Source organism: Oncorhynchus mykiss, chromosome 8 (genome assembly GCF_057628025.1).
Source record: "Oncorhynchus mykiss isolate SJ-2025 chromosome 8, ASM5762802v1, whole genome shotgun sequence".
Classification (NCBI taxonomy): Eukaryota; Metazoa; Chordata; class Actinopteri; order Salmoniformes; family Salmonidae; genus Oncorhynchus; species Oncorhynchus mykiss.
The window spans coordinates 86,328,434-86,350,000 of NC_143029.1; positions in this window are offsets into that span (position 1 = coordinate 86,328,434).

Below are 21,567 nucleotides of genomic sequence, written 5' to 3' on the forward strand. Positions count from 1 at the left end.
CCAAGAGTTCACAAAATGGGACAAACACCAAATTGAGACTCATACATGCAGAATTCTGCAAAAACATCCTCTGTGTACAACGTAGAACACCAAATAATGGATGCAGAGCAGAATTAGGCCGATACCCACTAATTATCAAAATCCAGAAAAGAGCCGTTAAATTCTATAACCACCTAAAAGGAAGCGATTCCCAAACCTTCCATAACAAAGCCTTCACCTACAGAATGATGAACCTGGAGAAGAGTCCCCTCAGCAAGCTGGTCCTGGGGCTCTGTTCACAAACACAAGGACAGCAACACAATTAGACCCAACCAAATCATGAGAAAACAAAAAGATAATTACTTGATACATTGAAAATAATTCACAAAAAAAACTGACCAAACTAGAATGCTATTTGGCCCTACACAGAGAGTACACAGTGGCAGAATACCTGACCACTGTCACTGACACAAAATTAAGGAAAGCTTTGACTATGTACAGACTCAGTGAGCATAGCCTTGCTATTGAGAAAGGCCGCCGTAGGCAGACCTGGCTCTCAAGAGAAGACAGGCTATGTGCACACTGCCTACAAAATGAGGTGGAAACTAAGCTGCACTTCCTAACTTCCTGCCCAATGTATGACCATATTAGAGACACAGATTTTCCTCAGATTACACAGACCCACAAAGAATTTAAAAACAAATCAAATTTTGATAAACTCCCATATCTACTGGGTGAAATAGCGCAGTGTGCCATCACAGCAGCAAGATGGGTGACCTGTTGTATCATCCCCTGCTCTTCACCGAGCAGGAAGAAGAGATCAGCGTACCTTCTGCCCAGACGTTTGTCCGTCGCTGTCGTCGTACCTGGCGGACAGCCCGGTCTGCCCTCTTCAAGACCACCTCCAGATATCGACGACAAGCGGATCGCCATCGGACCCCCGGCTGTCCACCATGGGATCTGCCCCTCTGGGTGGAATCCCGCAACCCCCCCCCCCCCCCCTGTTTATCCAAAATGATTACCCCCTCTGCTGTTCAACTTCTGTTGTCCTTCACATACATCCCCTTTCATGTTGTTCAACTTCTGTTGTCCTTCACATACATCCCCTTTCATGTTGTTCAACTTCTGTTGTCCTTCACAGACATCCCCTTTCATGTTGTTCAACTTCTGTTGTCCTTCACATACATCCCCTTTCATGTTGTTCAACTTCTGTTGTCCTTCACATACATCCCCTTTCATGTTGTTCAACTTCTGTTGTCCTTCACAGACATCCCCTTTCATGTTGTTCAACTTCTGTTGTCCTTCACATACATCCCCTTTCATGTTGTTCAACTTCTGTTGTCCTTCACATACATCCCCTTTCATGTTGTTCAACTTCTGTTGCACTTCGCATACATCCCCTTTCATGCCCTTTGTCTCCTGTTTCCAGACCTGTCTTTTGCCTTTCCCTGTTGGATTAGTAAACTGTTGTTAATTTGATGTTGTCTGCATCTGGGTCTTACCTCAAAACGTGATATTTATATTTATTTTGTTTATTTCACTTTTGTTTATTATCTCTTTCACTTGCTTAGGCAATGTAAACATGTTTCCCTTGCCAATAAAGCCCTTTGAATTGAATTTAGAGAAAAGGATTCAGAGAGAAGGGGAACGGGGAGAGGGAGAGAGATGGGCAGAGAAAGCAAAAGAGAGAGAGAGAGAGAGAGATGGGCTGAGAAAGCAAGAGAGAGAGAGAGAGAGAGAGGGGGGAAAAGAGAGAGAGGGCGAGAGGGGAGAGAGAGAGAGAGTGTAAGATTGAGAGAGAGGGGAAGGGGAGAGAGAGAGCGAGAGAGAGAGAGAGAGAGAGAGAGAGAGAGAGAGAGCAAGAGGGGGAGAGATGGGCAGAGAGAGAGCAAGAGAGTGAGAGAGAAAGAGAGAGCGAGACAGAGAGAGAGAGAGCGAGAGAGGTGGAAAGAGAGAGGTGGAGAGAGAGAGGTGGAGAGAGGGGGGAAAGGGAGAGAGAAAAAATAGAGGTAAGGAGAGAGAGGGGGGAGAGAGAGAGGTGGAGAGAATGGGAGATGGGGAGAAAGAGATATGTGGGTGAAAAAGAGAGAGAGATCTGTTTTCCTGCAGGCTGAAAAGATGGAGCAGTAGAGCGAGGTGTCAGTGCGTATGTAATTAGTAATTAAACGACAGACAGGACTGGTAGTCAGGGCACGTTCTGCATGCCTGTCTGAGGGAAGCGGGGGAAGAGGGAGGGGCTGGGGGAGAGAGGAGGAGAGGGTTTCATTCAATGTTTTTTGGCATTGGTTGACGAGGAGAGAGAGAAAGCAGAGGGGAGGGAGCGTCACTGGAGAGAAAGAAGAGGTAGATGGACTGACATTGTTGAGAGAGAGTGAGGGGAAGAGAGAGGGAAAGGGAGAGGTAGAAAGAGAAATAAAGAGAAACAGAGGGGAGAGAGGGGGGAAAGATGGGCAGAGAGAGAGAAAGAAAGAAAGAGAGAGAGAGAGAGAGAGATGGAGAAAGAGAGAACACAAAGGAATGGGAGATAGAGAAACAGAGGGAGAGAGAAGGCCAGGAGAAAATAAAAATGTTTTCTTAATGTCGAAGCAGAAAGCGTGAGAACAGCCACAGCAGTCTGGAGGAACATTGTATCTGTCTGTCAGAAGAAAAGCTTGGCAGCAGAAGGAGAGAATGAGAGTCTATAAAAGAACCCTGTCTGAATGAGAGGAGGAGGGGACAGAGAGAAAGGAGAGAAAGAACCATTTCCTACTAAATCACATTACCATGAGTGTTGATTAGATGGACAACCGTACACCAGGGAACTGCAGAAACTTCCTCAGGGGAAGAGGTATGTCTGACAGCATGAAAATAAATCAAAGAGGTACATAACGGTTATTCTGAAAAGTTAACATTTTATATGAATAGTGAAAAATAAAAATAAATCATATTCATTTTCAGACTGGATGTTTTGAAGGAAACTCTATACTAACTGTTTGTAATTGGCCCAGTATTTTTAATAAATGGCTTTTAAGTAAGTGTTCCATCAAGGGGGAAATAATTGAATGGCAGGAGGTACCTATTTCTATATCTCTGTCTCTCTCACACAGTGATTATTCCACACCATCAAGAAATAGGAAGCTACTCACAAATCCATCTGTAATTTAGACAAACCAAGAACTGTTGGAACACCGGCCATTGACAACTATCTATCTCTAATTGTAGGTTGATTCGTGAGGGTCTCCTACCCAACGTTCTGAGAATCACACACTGAGACACAAACCCCTAGATATGTGAGTGAGTTAAAACCTTTGCAGAGAGAAACCTGCCTCCTCAATATCATCTCAGCATCCACCTGCCCAACAGATATGTTCTGTGATAGCAGAGAAATCCACAGAACACAGTTCCAACCGGCAGGAAGTCCAGCCAACACTTCCTGCCTACACCCGTGGTAAACTCTTCAGGACATTCCTATTAAACCCCTCTCTAAGCCTCCTAGCTTCAGAAGCAGATGCTGCAACAGGATAAGACCAACAGAATGAACACACACACACACACAGAGCGATAGAGAAGAATAAGTCATCACAGTGGGAGAGGAGGAAGCTAAGCTTCAGCTGAATGTTGAATCAACAGAAAATAAGAAATTGCTGCTGCCTGTCGGTTTGGCAGCTATAGTTGTTAGATTGAAACTTGGCCTCCACTCATCTCGCATTGGACCCACTCTCCCCAAGTAGACCCCCACTAGTCACTATATTTTAATTTAATTTACAGGGTAATACAAACTAACCACAATACTTAAAAGGAATACTCCACTCAAAAACAATATTTTGGTATTTGTTTCATTAGCCCATTGTTCATATAGTCCCAAAATTCTTTGCATTTCAGAAATCAAGTTTCAAGATATGTAACTTTGAAAATATATACATCATCTCTGTATGATGCATTTTTCAGAACACGATGCTGCTTTTTGCTTCGTGTCACACAGGCCAGAATTCTGTATTCTCAAAGTTGCATATCTTGAAAACTTTTTGGGTCTATGTTAACAATGGACGAATGAAACAAATACCAAAAGATAGTTTTCATGTGCTCTTCCATGTGAGTACTTGCCAAGAAACTAAAGATCTCGTATAACGCTGTGTACTACTCCCTTCACAGAACAGCGCACACTGGCTCTAACCAGACTAGAAAGAGGAGTGGGAGGCCCCGGTGCACAACTGAGCAAGAGGACAAGTACGTTAGAGTGTCTAGTTTGAGAAACAGTACCCTCACAAATCCTCAACTGGCAGCTTCATTAAATAGTACCCACAAAACACCAGTCTCAACGTCAACAGTGAAGAGGCGACTCGGGGATGCTGGCCTTCTAGGCAGAGTTGCAGACTGGCCAATAAAAAGAAAAGATTAAGACAGGAAAAAGAACACAGACACTGGATAGAAGAACTAGACAGATATCAATAATGGACTAATTAAACAAATACCAAAAGATACGTTTTGGGTGGAGTTTTCCTTTAAGTGGCAGTCTTTCTCCAATGTATGCACAATTACATAATCCACAGACTGTTGGTTCATTAGGGGAGTAGTTGGAGCTTTAAAATCCCTAAAAAGGCATTGCGCCACAAAGTACAAAGCAGTACTTGACTTTATAATTTTTCTGTTAAATGTCTGCTCAGCCCACATGCTCTATGTAATAACTATTTCTGTCCCATTCCATGGAATGAAGGAAGATACCTAGCCATGTTTTACAACTGAATGCATTCAACTGTAATGAGTCTTCCACATTTAATCCAACCCTTCTGAACCAGAGAGGTGACGGTGGCTTCCAGCCTTGCTCAGAAGAACAGATTTTTACCTTTTTGGCTCTGGGATTCAATCCAGCAACCTTTCAGTTACTGACCCAACACTTCTACCTGTCAGGCTACTGCCTTCATATCAGTGGAGGCTCATCAGAGGAAGGGTAGGAAGTGAATTTAAAAAAAAACATGAAATGGTAAAATATTTTTTAAGTTAAGTTAAGTTATAATTTTTAGATAAAACTATACTAGGTTTTATCATTTATAATCACGTCATCAAATAATTTATTAAAACACAATTTTGCAAGGAAAGTCTACAGTAGCTTCAACAGCCCTCTGTAGGGTGGCACCATGGTGTAACTGGAGGACAGCTAGCTTCCGTCCTCCTCTGGGTACATTGACTTTAATACAAAACCTAGGAGGCTCATGGTTCTCACCCGCTTCCATAGACTTACACAGTTATTATGACAACTTCCCGGAGGACATCCTTCAACCTATTAGAGTTCTTGTGGCATGAACTGACATATTGTTCACCCAATCAAAGGATCAGAGAATGAATCTAGTACTGAAAGCATAAGCTTCAGCTAGCTATCACGGCAGTGCATAAAATGTGGTAAGTAGTTGACTCAAAGAGAGAGAAAGAATAGTTGAACAGTTTTAAACAAATTAATTTCTTCCAAAATGAAGGAGAAGCAAGTGAGAGATGGAGATTTAGTATTATTTTAACTTTCAGTTTCACTTACTTAAATAGCAAATGCAGCTAGTTAGTGTAGCCTACTCAAACACCCTGCTCAAACAGAAGGATGCTATGCTAGCTAGCTAGCTATGACTATCCAACACAACACTGGAACTCGTCCAAGTCAAGGTAAGCTTTTGGTTTAACAAATTTATTGCCAGTGTAAGAGCTAAACTGTAAGGGCTAAACTACTTGCTGACTGTACACTGTAACGTTGCTGCGTCATTGTAGCGGGTTTACTAATGTGTTAGCTCTATTAGCTATGTTGACTATGACGTTACTTTAGCTAATATGGTGACAACGATGTAGGCTGTGTGCAGTGGTTATGATATGGTTTGGCTTGGAATTTTTTTTTTTGCCTGGTCACATACAGCTGATGTGTTGTGCATTGAACTCCACAAGCGAAGGGACAAGGTGAGAGGAGGAAAGAAGGAATACAACGTGGCTGCTATGAAAGTGAACTGTGTTTACGCGTGATCAGGGGTGTCTTCATTCCACCTATTCTGTTTAAAAGTGTTTCTTAAACGGAAGCAAACGGAACAAAATGGGAAGAAATATACCTGAATTTTTCCAATAGAATCCCTCGTTTGCAACTGTTGGACAAATGATTTCACCCTATATCCTAGATATTAGATAGATGCTAGATGCAGGCAAGAGTGTGTAAGGCAGGTATTTAATGTGTCACGGTCTGTCACCTCAAATGTTTCTATCGACCTGTGTGCACCTACGTTGTAAACTTTCATTCCTAGGCTAGGTTGTAGCAACCTCATGATGGGTAAAGGAACATTTTTAGTATCATGTAGTAGCCTAAACCTCTCGCTGTTACATTGAACTGGGTGAATGGAATATGAATGACTGTCATCCAATATGATGTAATAGAAATAAGGCCATGGTCATGAAAAAAGAAATATCCTCCCTCGTCTTAAACAGCACTGACCGCCACTGCTTCATATGACATGTCTTCTAAAATCAGTTTTATCTGGTTCTTCAAAGCTAGACGGAGCAGACAAAGTTAACTTTGATTTTATACAAGACACACAAAATCCAAACTTATTACATGGAATGTGCATGGGCTCAACGATGGGGGGGAAAAAAAGCATATGGCTCTTGAACACTTAAAGAGATTGTCAGCAGATGTGGTTTTCCTGCAAGAGTTACACTTAAAAAGGAAATGTAATTGAATATTAAAAGAGCAGCTGGGTTGAAGAGGCCCGTGCTGCCAACAAATGTAGTAACAGCAGAGGTGTAGGTAGAGGTCTATACTGCCACCTACTGTAGTAACAGCAGAGGTGTAGGCATCCTGATAAATAAGAATACACCTTTTTCCCTTATATCCAAACACATGGACCAAGAAGGCCGTTTTGTAATATTGAATTGTACCTTACGTATTTTTCATACACATTGATTTGATTGTATATCCCACCAGGGGCAAATCCAGACAGGAACAATAATTTTAGCAGGTAACCTAAATCATACATTCGATAAGATTGAAAGATGTAGCAATAAAGAAGAGAAAATGAAATGAACCTCCAAAAAAGGCTGAAAAAATGCATCTCTACAAATAATTGACAGGACACCTGGAGTTCACTATTCCCAACAACAAAAAGACTACTCCGTTTATTTTCTCAAAGTAAGAAAAGTTATTCAAGAATTGACAACAACAAAAAATGTCTCTCCAAAAATGTTCTCAACAATTTACTGGGTTCAAAAATCTAGAACACAGTGATTGGATCATCCTCAGGTATCATGCTTAATTACACCAACAACAAAATTAACTTATCGACAGAATATGGAGAATGAACAGAGCGCATCTTCAAGACCCAAAATGTATTAAATACATAAATGAGCAAATAAAGACCTTCATCATTACAAATGTAGACATGGAGGACAGAGAAAAGCCGACCTCCAATATCATTTGGGATGCTTTTAAGGTGTAAATTAGGGGAATGGTAGTCTCATACTCGGCAAAAAGTGAAATCTGAGTTAGAAATTTAAATGAAAGAAAAAAAATAAAGAAATCACCATTTTGGAAAAAGTCCATAAAATATCTTTACAAGATAAAGAAGAAAATATCATTTCTGAACTTAAGCCGGAATATGATATTTTACTTTTGAAGGGAGCCAACAACTACTGTACAGGTTCAATTCAAATAAAGCAAACTACTGGGAAATAAACCTGATAAATATCTCCTAGCCCTCACAAAACAAATACACAAACCAGTTATCATTTTAAAAGATAAAGATACAAACGTATCAATCAGAAACAACAACGTGATTGACGACAATTTTAAAAGCTTCAGTGAAAATCAGAATTGAACAACTGTTGGATTGATCCCACAACCTTCTTAGACTCCACAATCCTGAAGTAATTATCAGCAGATAAAAAAAATAATAACTAAAAACAGAGATCAAGATATAAAATTTAAGTGGTGGGGGGGGGGGGGGGGGGACAAAAATGTCAATAGGAAAAAGCAAAAGAAAACTGAACAACTGCAGTAGGCCTTTATGTGGACTGGAAAACTACTTAATACGTGACAACAAACAACAAATACATAAAGATATCTTCATTCCGTTACTCAACGATATGAAATATGATCTAATTAAATGTAATAATCGTCCCGTGAATCTTACAGGCAGAATACACCTCTTCAGAACGGAACGGCTTCCAAAGTTTATGCATTTATTCTCCATAATAACAATTACACCACCGAAGACGTTCTTTAAAAAAAAAGTATATTCGGTCATAACAGACTTTCTATGGGCAAATAAACTCTGCAAAAAAAAGAAGCGCCCTCTCACAGTCAACCGAGTTTATTTTCAGCAAACTTAACATGTGTAAATATTTGTAATGACCATTTAACAAGATTCAACAACTGAGACACAAACTGAACAAGTTCCACAGACATGTGACTAATAGAAATTTAATAATGTGTCCCTGAACAAAGGGGGGAGGTCAAAATCAAAAGTAACAGTCTGTATCTGGTGTGGCCACCAGCTGCATTAAGTACTGCATCTCCTCCTCATGGACTGCACCAGATTTGCCAGTTCTTGCTGTGAGATGTTACCCAACTCTTCTACCAAGGCACCTGCAAGTTCCTGGACATTTCTGGGGGGAATGGCCCTCACCCTCCAATACAACAGGTCCCATACGTGCCCAATGGGATTGAAATGTATGTGTATGTGGATGTTTCGTATTGTTAAACAAAACAAAACAACAACAAAAAATATCTTACCATTTATTTATTTTTTTACTTGGCAAAGAAAAACCCTCTATTCCTCTAATCATACTGCAGTGGTGTAACAGGAATAAGTCACGGGAGTTTCAAATAGAGACTACTTAATGTGAAGGGCCTACATTAGGACTTACATACTGTTTATGAATACCACATGTACCACACGGGTTATGAATGTATTATAAAGTCCTTTGGTACCGTTCAGACTAAGTGTTCCTGATCTTTCTAAGACTCTACATAGCAACTGTTTTCACTGCATCTTCCCCAGTCAAACAAACAGTAAGCGTCCAACACTGGCCGACTGTTTTCACTGCATCTTCCCCAGTCAAACAAACAGTAAGCATCCAACACTGGCCGACTGTTTTCAATGCATCTTCCCCAGTCAAACAAACGGTAAGCGTCCAACACTGGCCGACTGTTTTCAATGCATCTTCCCCAGTCAAACAAACGGTAAGCATCCAACACTGGCCGACTGTTTTCAATGCATCTTCCCCAGTCAAACAAACGGTAAGCGTCCAACACTGGCCGACTGTTTTCAATGCATCTTCCCCAGTCAAACAAACAGTAAGCATCCAACACTGGCCGACTGTTTTCAATGCATCTTCCCCAGTCAAACAAACAGTAAGCATCCAACACTGGCCGACTGTTTTCAATGCATCTTCCCCAGTCAAACAAACAGTAAGCATCCAACACTGGCCGACTGTTTTCAATGCATCTTCCCCAGTCAAACAAACGGTAAGCGTCCAACACTGGCCGACTGTTTTCAATGCATCTTCCCCAGTCAAACAAACGGTAAGCGTCCAACACTGGCCGACTGTTTTCAATGCATCTTCCCCAGTTAAACAAACAGTAAGCGTCCAACACTTGCCGACTGTTTTCACTGCATCTTCCCCAGTCAAACAAAGAGTAAGCATCCAACACTGGCCGACTGTTTTCACTGCATCTTCCCCAGTCAAACAAACGGTAAGCATCCAACACTGGCCGACTGTTTTCACTGCATCTTCCCCAGTCAAACAAACAGTAAGCGTCCAACACTGGCCGACTGTTTTCACTGCATCTTCCCCAGTCATCCAACACTGGCCGACTGCTTTCACTGCATCTTCCCCAGTCAAACAAACGGTAAGCGTCCAACACTGGCCGACAGTTTTCACTGACCAACCTGCTCCACCTCGAGGTGAAGGAGAAAATATCAACAGAACACGATAACCCATGACCCTGTGGATGGTTTTGATTTATTCAAATCCTCCACTAGCCAATGGCGACAGCTCGTCTAGAAAAAGACAGCGCAGAACAAATGATTTTACAATTTCCATACATTTAAAAAATATGAACACATAGTGTTGCATATACAGTTACACATGTCAGTACACATGTCAGTATACATGTCAGTTACACATGTCAGTTACACATGTCAGTACACATGTCAGTATACATGTCAGTTACACATGTCAGTTACACATGTCAGTTACACATGTCAGTACACATGTCAGTTACACATGTCAGTACACGTGTCAGTTACACATGTCAGTACACATGTCAGTACACATGTCAGTACACATGTCAGTTACACATGTCAGTTACACATGTCAGTACACATGTCAGTTACACATGTCAGTACACGTGTCAGTTACACATGTCAGTACACGTGTCAGTTACACATGTCAGTACACGTGTCAGTTACACATGTCAGTACACATGTCAGTTACACATGTCAGTTACACATGTCAGTATACATGTCAGTTACACATGTCAGTATACATGTCAGTTACACATGTCAGTACACATGTCAGTTACACATGTCAGTTACACATGTCAGTTACACATGTCAGTATACATGTCAGTTACACATGTCAGTTACACATGTCAGTATACATGTCAGTTACACATGTCAGTTACACATGTCAGTACACATGTCAGTTACACATGTCAGTTACACATGTCAGTTACACATGTCAGTACACATGTCAGTATACATGTCAGTTACACATGTCAGTATACATGTCAGTTACACATGTCAGTTACACATGTCAGTACACATGTCAGTTACACATGTCAGTATACATGTCAGTTACACATGTCAGTTACACATGTCAGTACACATGTCAGTATACATGTCAGTTACACATGACAGTTACACATGTCAGTTACACATGTCAGTTACACATGTCAGTACACATGTCAGTTACACATGTCAGTTACACATGTCAGTTACACATGTCAGTTACACATGTCAGTATACATGTCAGTTACACATGTCAGTTACACATGTCAGTTACACATGTCAGTTACACATGTCAGTATACATGTCAGTTACACATGTCAGTTACACATGTCAGTTACACATGTCAGTTACACATGTCAGTTACACATGTCAGTATACATGTCAGTTACACATGTCAGTTACACATGTCAGTTACACATGTCAGTACACATGTCAGTATACATGTCAGTTACACATGTCAGTTACACATGTCAGTACACATGTCAGTTACACATGTCAGTATACATGTCAGTTACACATGTCAGTTACACATGTCAGTACACATGTCAGTATACATGTCAGTTACACATGACAGTTACACATGTCAGTTACACATGTCAGTTACACATGTCAGTACACATGTCAGTTACACATGTCAGTTACACATGTCAGTACACATGTCAGTACACATGTCAGTATACATGTCAGTTACACATGTCAGTTACACATGTCAGTTACACATGTCAGTATACATGTCAGTACACATGTCAGTACACATGTCAGTACACATGTCAGTATACATGTCAGTTACACATGTCAGTTACACATGTCAGTTACACATGTCAGTATACATGTCAGTTACACATGTCAGTTACACATGTCAGTTACACATGTCAGTATACATGTCAGTACACATGTCAGTTACACATGTCAGTTACACATGTCAGTATACATGTCAGTACACATGTCAGTTACACATGTCAGTACACATGTCAGTATACATGTCAGTTACACATGTCAGTACACATGTCAGTTACACATGTCAGTTACACATGTCAGTATACATGTCAGTACACATGTCAGTACACATGTCAGTTACACATGTCAGTATACATGTCAGTATACATGTCAGTTACACATGTCAGTACACATGTCAGTACACATGTCAGTATACATGTCAGTTACACATGTCAGTTACACATGTCAGTTACACATGTCAGTACACATGTCAGTACACATGTCAGTACACATGTCAGTTACACATGTCAGTTACACATGTCAGTTACACATGTCAGTTACACATGTCAGTATACATGTCAGTACACATGTCAGTTACACATGTCAGTTACACATGTCAGTATACATGTCAGTACACATGTCAGTTACACATGTCAGTACACATGTCAGTATACATGTCAGTTACACATGTCAGTACACATGTCAGTTACACATGTCAGTATACATGTCAGTACACATGTCAGTTACACATGTCAGTACACATGTCAGTATACATGTCAGTTACACATGTCAGTACACATGTCAGTTACACATGTCAGTTACACATGTCAGTACACATGTCAGTTACACATGTCAGTTACACATGTCAGTATACATGTCAGTTACACATGTCAGTTACACATGTCAGTTACACATGTCAGTATACATGTCAGTACACATGTCAGTACACATGTCAGTTACACATGTCAGTATACATGTCAGTATACATGTCAGTTACACATGTCAGTACACATGTCAGTACACATGTCAGTATACATGTCAGTTACACATGTCAGTTACACATGTCAGTTACACATGTCAGTATACATGTCAGTACACATGTCAGTTACACATGTCAGTACACATGTCAGTATACATGTCAGTTACACATGTCAGTACACATGTCAGTTACACATGTCAGTTACACATGTCAGTATACATGTCAGTTACACATGTCAGTTACACATGTCAGTTACACATGTCAGTATACATGTCAGTACACATGTCAGTACACATGTCAGTTACACATGTCAGTATACATGTCAGTATACATGTCAGTATACATGTCAGTTACACATGTCAGTTACACATGTCAGTTACACATGTCAGTACACATGTCAGTTACACATGTCAGTATACATGTCAGTTACACATGTCAGTTACACATGTCAGTTACACATGTCAGTATACATGTCAGTACACATGTCAGTACACATGTCAGTTACACATGTCAGTACACATGTCAGTACACATGTCAGTATACATGTCAGTTACACATGTCAGTTACACATGTCAGTTACACATGTCAGTACACATGTCAGTACACATGTCAGTACACATGTCAGTTACACATGTCAGTTACACATGTCAGTTACACATGTCAGTACACATGTCAGTACACATGTCAGTTACACATGTCAGTTACACATGTCAGTTACACATGTCAGTATACATGTCAGTTACACATGTCAGTTACACATGTCAGTACACATGTCAGTATACATGTCAGTACATACACGCAACATGTAGTTCACATGGGGAGAGGCGTTGTGTCGTGGCGTTGTGTCGTGAGGGTTGTGTCGTGGCGTTGTGTCGTGAAGGTTGTGTCGTGGCGTTGTGTCGTGAGGGTTGTGTCGTGGCGTTGTGTCGTGGCGTTGTGTCGTGAGGGTTGTGTCGTGGCGTTGTGTCGTGAGGGTTGTGTCGTGGCGTTGGGTCGTGGCGTTGTGTCGTGGCGTTGTGTCGTTAGGGTTGTGTCGTGGCGTTGTGTCGTGAGGGTTGTGTCGTGGCGTTGTGTCGTGAGGGTTGTGTCGTGAGGGTTGTGTCCTGAGGGTTGTGTTGTGGCGTTGTGTCGTGAGGGTTGTGTCGTGGCGTTGTGTCGTGGCGTTGGGTCGTGAGGGTTGTGTCGTGAGGGTTGTGTCCTGAGGGTTGTGTCGTGGCGTTGTGTCGTGAGGGTTGTGTTGTGGCGTTGTGGCGTGAGGGTTGTGTCGTGGCGTTGTGTCGTGGCGTTGTGTCGTGAGGGTTGTGTCGTGAGGGTTGTGTCGTGGCGTTGTGTCGTGAGGGTTGTGTCGTGAGGGTTGTGTCGTGAGGGTTGTGTCGTGGCATTGTGTCGTGGCGTTGGGTCGTGGCGTTGGGTCGTGGCGTTGGGTCGTGGCGTTGTGTCGTGAGGGTCCCTTCGGTTGTTTTTTTTGTAACCAGGTATGCTGTCTTAGTCACCAGCCAGGTTTTGTGGATGTGAAAAGTGAACGTCAGACAATGTATCGATCGTATGACACGTGTAGATCAATCTGCTTTCACTTTAAGTGCTTTCTATTAATTATTCAGTATTTTTTTGCTACATGTTTATTTTCTTTGTATTATCTTTTACCAAGTGTTTCCTTTCAAATGGTATCAACAATATGCATATCCTTGCTTCAGGTCCTGAGCTACAGGCAGTTAGATTTGGGTATGTCATTTTATGCTAATTTCATTTTTTTAAAGGGGCGGATCCTTAAGAGGGTTTACGTGACTAATGAGTTGTTTTGTTTGTGTTATACAGTACATACGGAATGTTACTGTGTATTCTATCGAACATATTTCTCCCTCATACAGAACCTTGCAAAGCATCTGTAAAAGCACTTTATAAATCAAATGTGTTATTTGCAGACAGCAATTTATGAGTGTTTGACTGTTGATGATAAAACTTGGTGTGTTTACTTTGGAATTTCTGTGATTTAAGCTTCTATCGTAGGCCAATTTTACATTTTCTTTGTCCCCTTCAATTACAGAAATGTCACAATAACTTTGTTACTGTAAGTGAATAGCTTAAAGTTTCTCGGTGTACACATCACTGACAATCTAAAATGGTCCACCCACACAGACAGTGTGGTGAAGAAGGGGCAACAGCACCTCTTCAACCTCAGGAGGATGAAGAAATTTGGCTTGTCACCGAAAAACCCTTTTACAAATGCACAATTGAGAGCATCCTGTCGGGCTGTATCACCACCTGGTTCGACAACTGCCTCACCTGCAACCGCAGGCCTATCCAGAGGGTGGTGTGGTCTGCCCAACGCATCACCTGCCACCGCAGGCCTATCCAGAGGGTGGTGCGGCCTGCCCAACGCATCACCGGGGGCAAACTACCTGCCCTCCAGGACACCTACAGCACCTGATGTCACTGGAAGGCCTGTTCACCCCGCTATTATCCAGAAGGCGAGGTCAGTACAGGTGCATCCAAACTGGGACCGGGAGACTGAAAAACAGCTTCTATCTCAAGGCCATCAGGCTGATAAAGAGCCATCACTAGCCGACTTCCATCCGGTTACCCAACCCTGCACCTTAGAGGATGCTGCCCCATGTACATAGACATGGAACACTGGTCACTTTAATAATGGAACACTGGTCACTTTAATAATGGAACACTAGTCACTTTAATAATGGAACACTAGTCACTTTAATAATGGAACACTGGTCACTTTAATAATGGAACACTGGTCACTTTAATAATGGAACACTGGTCCCTTTAATAATGGAACACTAGTCACTTTAATAATGGAACACTGGTCACTTTAATAATGGAACACTGGTCACTTTAATAATGGAACACTGGTCACTTTAATAATGGAACACTGGTCACTTTAATAATGGAACACTGGTCACTTTAATAATGGAACACTGGTCACTTTAATAATGGAACACTGGTCACTTTAATAATGGAACACTGGTCACTTTAATAATGGAACACTGGTCACTTTAATAATGGAACACTGGTCACTTTAATAATGGAACACTGGTCACTTTAATAATGGAACACTGGTCACTTTAATAATGGAACACTGGTCACTTTAATCATGTTTTCTTTCATGTTTTACAAATTTCATATGTATATACTGTATTCTACTGCATACTAGTGCATTCCACTCCGACATTGCTCATCCTAATATATTTCTTAATTCCATTATTTTCATTTCGTTTTGTGTGTATTATTGTGAATTATTGTGAATTGTTAGATACTACAGCACGGAAACACAAGCATTTTGCTTCACCCAGAATAACATCTGGTAGATATGTGTATGTGACCAATAACATCTGGTAGATATGTGTATGTGACCAATAACATCTGGTAGATATGTGTATGTGACCAATAACATCTGGTAGATATGTGTATGTGACCAATAACATCTGGTAGATATGTGTATGTGACCAATAACATCTGGTAGATATGTGTATGTGACCAATAACATCTGGTAGATATGTGTATGTGACCAATAACATCTGGTAGATATGTGTATGTGACCAATAACATCTGGTAGATATGTGTATGTGACCAATAACATCTGGTAGATATGTGTATGTGACCAATAACATCTGGTAGATATGTGTATGTGACCAATAACATCTGGTAGATATGTGTATGTAACCAATAACATCTGGTAGATATGTGTATGTAACCAATAACATCTGGTAGATATGTGTATGTAACCAATAACATCTGGTAGATATGTGTATGTGACCAATAACATCTGTGTATGTAACCAATAACATCAATAACATCTGGTAGATATGTGTATGTAACCAATAACATCTGGTAGATATGTGTATGTGACCAATAACATCTGTGTATGTAACCAATAACATCAATAACATCTGGTAGATATGTGTATGTAACCAATAACATCTGGTAGATATGTGTATGTGACCAATAACATCTGGTAGATATGTGTATGTGACCAATAACATGCGATTTGATTTGAACATCAGTAATTAAGACACTGATATACAATACAGTGTTGCTGAAGCCAAAGTCAGTAGATTTAGTTGCCAGGGAGAAAACAATTCAACCCGAGCTACTCTCTCCATCATCAGCATTCAGTATAAATACCTCTGTAATAATTCTATCCTGTATGGGATTGAATGGCAACAGTAGAGCACTACATTACATTTAATAAAGCCAGGGTAAAGAATGATGTTGGTTACGGCACGATGCTTGGTGCTGAAGGCACAGCAGCTAAGTCTCCTTAAAATATATTCAAATGCTTCTCCGCCTGTTCGCCTGCCTGCCCGCCTGTCTGTCTCCCCTCCCAGGAAATATCATTATGTGCAGTCATTGTGTTTTATGATTCTGAATAACAACTGGCTGGATAGAAACATATAACAGCGGACAGCACAGCCAATTACCATAGAGCCAGACAGCTAGTTTTGTTCACCTAATTTATAGCCCAGCCACTCAGTCGCCTCTATACGCTGTGAATGGAAAGCGAGAGAGAGAGGCGGAGAGAGAGAGAGACATGGAGAGAGAGAGAGAGAGAGAGAGAGAGAGAAGGAGAAAGAGAGTGAGAAACAGAGAGAGAAAGAGATAGAGAGAGAGAGAAACAGAGAGAGACAGAGACAGAGAGAGAGAAGGAGAAAGAGAGAGAGAGAGAGAGAGAAACAGAGAGAGAAAGAGAGACAGAGAGAGAGAGAGCGAAACAGAGAGAGACAGAGACAGAGACAGAGAAAGAGAAGGAGAAAGAGAGAGAGAGAGAAATAGAGAGAAAGAGAGACAGAGAGAGAGAGAGAGAGAGAAACAGAGAGAGAAAGAGAGACAGAGAGAGAGAAAGAGAAAGAGAGAAAGAGAGAGAGAGAGAAACAGAGCGCGAGAGAGTGTGTGTTAAAGGGTATTGGTTGATTTATTTAAGCATCTTGCTAGTCAAATTACAAAGCTGGAGGCCATAGCAGGGATTTTGCATACATTTCTTTCCCATTCAGTATGAATGAAGACATACATGCAGGCCTAGCCGTGTGGACAGCAGAGATGGTGTGTAGATATATGGACTGTATGTTCTCCTAATGTGCCCGTGTGAAGGGGTAAGGTGGATAAGGATCTTAAGAAGAGAAACATTTACACGGATGATTCAATGTGTTACCCAGCTAGCACACAACGTTCTGACAACCGTATGTTTCAAAGAACTTGGTGAGAGCGCGGTGGTCCTATGGTTATTTTGTAAGCAACCTTCCCGCAACTTTCTGGGAATGGTGCAGGATAGTTGCTTGGCTTTCAAACTTTCTCAGCACATTTAAGGAACTTGACAGATATCGTTATTTTTCTTCGTATTTCATTACTTTAACAGAACATTTCCTAAAAGTTCAAACATGGTTACATTTAATTTAAATAATGGTAATCTTCTAGGAACGTTCTCCAACTGGTTTGACGTTAGGAATGCTCTCAAATAATTCAGAGAACGTTAAGAAGCAACATTCTTCTGTGGGAATTTCAGTGCTTAAGGATAACGTTTCCAATAGGTTTCTTTATGGTTCTATTTAAGAACATGTTCTCAAATTGTTCAGATAAAGAATGTTCCATAAAAGCACAAGAAGACATAAGTAACATTCAGAGAATGTTCCAAGAATGTTTAAAAAACATATATTTAAAAACATATATATTCCATGTGTTCAGGTGTTGGCCACACCTGATCTTAATGAGTGTCTGTTTCCCTTGAAATGGGGTCTGTTTGAATAGACTAAAATTAACAGCTTTGTGTATATATAAAAAAACGTGGCACACCAGCTCCATCCTGGTGGCGCAGTGGATGAATTCTATGGATAAAGAACAGAATCTCACTTATGCTGTGTCACAATAAAAAATAAACGTGTTGCGTGATTATTGTCTAAATTAAGTCATTTATATGTGCTTGGAGTTTAAGAAAAAAAGCTAACTAGCAGTCTTATTAAACATTTTATTGAAACATTCAGTGAAAGTTTTAACGAATATATTTAAATAACGTATCATTTCCATTCTAAGAGAGTTAACCTCCCTGGAAACAGAGTAAAATATTCTCAGAACCTTCCTGGGACCAGAGTAAAACGTTCTCAGAACCTCCCTGGAACCAGAGTAAAACGTTCTCAGAACCTCCCTGGAAACAGAGTAAAGCGTTCTCAGAACCTCCCTGGAACCAGAGTAAAACGTTCTCTGAACCTCCCTGGAACCAGAGTAAAGCGTTCTCAGAACCTCCCTGGAACCAGAGTAAAACGTTCTCAGAACCTCCCTGGAAACAGAGTAAAGCGTTCTCAGAACCTCCCTGGAACCAGAGTAAAACGTTCTCAGAACCTCCCTGGAACCAGAGTAAAGCGTTCTCAGAACCTCCCTGGAACCAGAGTAAAACGTTCTCAGAACCTCCCTGGAAACAGAGTAAAATGTTCTCAGAACCTCCCTGGAACCAGAGTAAAACATTCTCAGAACCTCCCTGGAAACAGAGTAAAGCGTTCTCAGAACCTCCCTGGAACCAGAGTAAAAGGTTCTCAGAACCTCCCTGGAAACAGAGTAAAACGTTCTCAGAACCTCCCTGGAACAGAGTAAAACGTTCTCAGAACCTCCCTGGAACCAGAGTAAAATGTTCTCAGAACCTTCCTGGAAACAGAGTAAAATGTTCTCAGAACCTCCCTGGAAACAGAGTAAAACGTTCTCAGAACCTCCCTGGAACCAGAGTAAAACGTTCTCAGAACCTCCCTGGAACCTGAGGAAAACATTCTCAGAACCTCCCTGCAACCTAAAAATAAACGTTCCCAGAACAGGTGAAATGTTCACTTCTGATCTCAGAATTTTTAAAAAGACATTCAGTTCATGAAACTTGTGGCTTCTATCCCAGAACCAATTGGAAACCAAATTGTTATTTTCCCACATCTTCCAAGGATCCAAATGTGCTAGCTGGAGAGATACTGAGATCATTTTACCTCTAACACGAGATAGGAGCTCAATTAGCTGCTGGCAGAAAGCAATTAACACTAAGAGCACAGTCTTTTACTCAGCTGACTAATGTTGTCTTCTGTCAGGCAGAGGGGCAGTTGCTTTGCCCAGAAGAAGTAATGGGGTTTGAACCCCGGGTGTTTCAACATCTATGGTTGAACATGATAGTCAGCCAACATGTAACCAACGTGTGTGCAACTATCACAACATAACAACATAATGAACCAAGCCGTGATAACCCTGTGATGATGTCCCCCCCCCCCCAAGGGAGAGTTCGCTACAGTAGTTTATCATAATTAAAAATCTACAACCTTCACAGAACCTCAACACACTCTTATAGTGACCTAAACTCCCTCTGTTACCACAAGTATAGTGAAACAGGTGCAGGCGGTTATAGACAGAGCTGGGGTTATAGACAGAGCTGGGGTTAGAGACAGAGCTGTGGTTATAGACAGAGCTGGGGTTATAGACAGAGCTGGGGTTATGGACAGAGCTGTGGTTATAGACAGAGCTGGGGTTATAGACAGAGCTGTGGTTATAGACAGATCTGTGGTTATAGACAGAGCTGGGGTTATAGACAGAGCTGGGGTTATGGACAGAGCTGTGGTTATGGACAGAGCTGGGGTTAAAGACAGAGCTGTGGTTATAGACAGAGCTGGGGTTATAGATAGAGCTGGGGTTATAGAGGGAGCTGTGGTTATAGACAGAGCTGTGGTTATAGACAGTGCTGGGGTTATAGACAGAGCTGTGGTTATAAACAGAGCTGGGGTTATAGACAGTGCTGGGGTTATAGACAGAGCTGTGGTTATAAACAGAGCTGGGGTTATAGACAGAACTGGGACTATAGACAGAGCTGTGGTTATAGACAGAGCTGGGGTTATAGACAGAGCTGTGGTTATGGACAGAGCTGGGGTTATACACAGAGCTGGGGTTATAGACTGAGCTTTGGTTATAGACAGAGCTGGGGTTATGGACAGAGCTGGGGTTATAGACAGAGCTGTGGTTATAGACAGAGCTGGGACTATAGACAGAGCTGTGGTTATGGACAGAGCTGGGGTTATGGACAGAGCTGGGGTTATGGACAGAGCTGGGGTTATAGACAGAGCTGGGGTTATAGACAGAGCTACGGTTATGGACAGAGCTGGGGTTATAGACAGAGCTACGGTTATGGACAGAGCTGGGGTTATAGACAGAGCTGGGGTTATAGACAGAGCTACGGTTGTGGACAGAGCTGGGGTTATAGACAGAGCTGGGGTTATAGACAGAGCTGTGGTTATGGACAGAGCTGGGGTTATGGACAGAGCTGGGGTTATGGACAGAGCTGGGGTTATAGACAGAGCTGGGGTTATAGACTGAGCTTTGGTTATAGACAGAGCTGGGGTTATAGACAGAGCTGTGGTTATGGACAGAGCTGGGGTTATACACAGAGCTGGGGTTATAGAATGAGCTTTGGTTATAGACAGAGCTGGGGTTATAGACAGAGCTGGGGTTATAGACAGAGCTGGGGTTATGGACAGAGCTGGGTTTTAGACATAGCTGGGGTTAAAGACATGGCTGTGGTTATAGACAGAGCTGTGGTTATAGACAGAGCTGTGGTTACAGACAGAGCTGGGGTTATAGACAGAGCTGGGGTTATAGACAGAGCTGGGGTTTTGGACAGAGCTGTGGTTATAGACAGAGCTGGGGTTATAGACAGAGCTGGGGTTATAGACAGAGCTGTGGTTATGGACAGAGCTGGGGTTATACACAGAGCTGGGGTTATAGACTGAGCTTTGGTTATAGACAGAGCTGGGGTTATAGACAGAGCTGTGTTTATAGACAGAGCTGGGACTATAGACAGAGCTGTGGTTATAGACAGAGCTGGGGTTATGGACAGAGCTGGGGTTATGGACAGAGCTGGGGTTATGGACAGAGCTGGGGTTATAGACAGAGCTGGGGTTATAGACAGAGCTACGGTTATGGACAGAGCTGGGGTTATAGACAGAGCTGGGGTTATAGACAGAGCTGTGGTTATGGACAGAGCTGGGGTTATGGACAGAGCTGGGGTTATAGACAGAGCTGGGGTTATAGACTGAGCTTTGGTTATAGACAGAGCTGGGGTTATGGACAGAGCTGTGGTTATGGACAGAGCTGGGGTTATAGACAGAGCTACGGTTATAGACAGAGCTGGGGTTATGGACA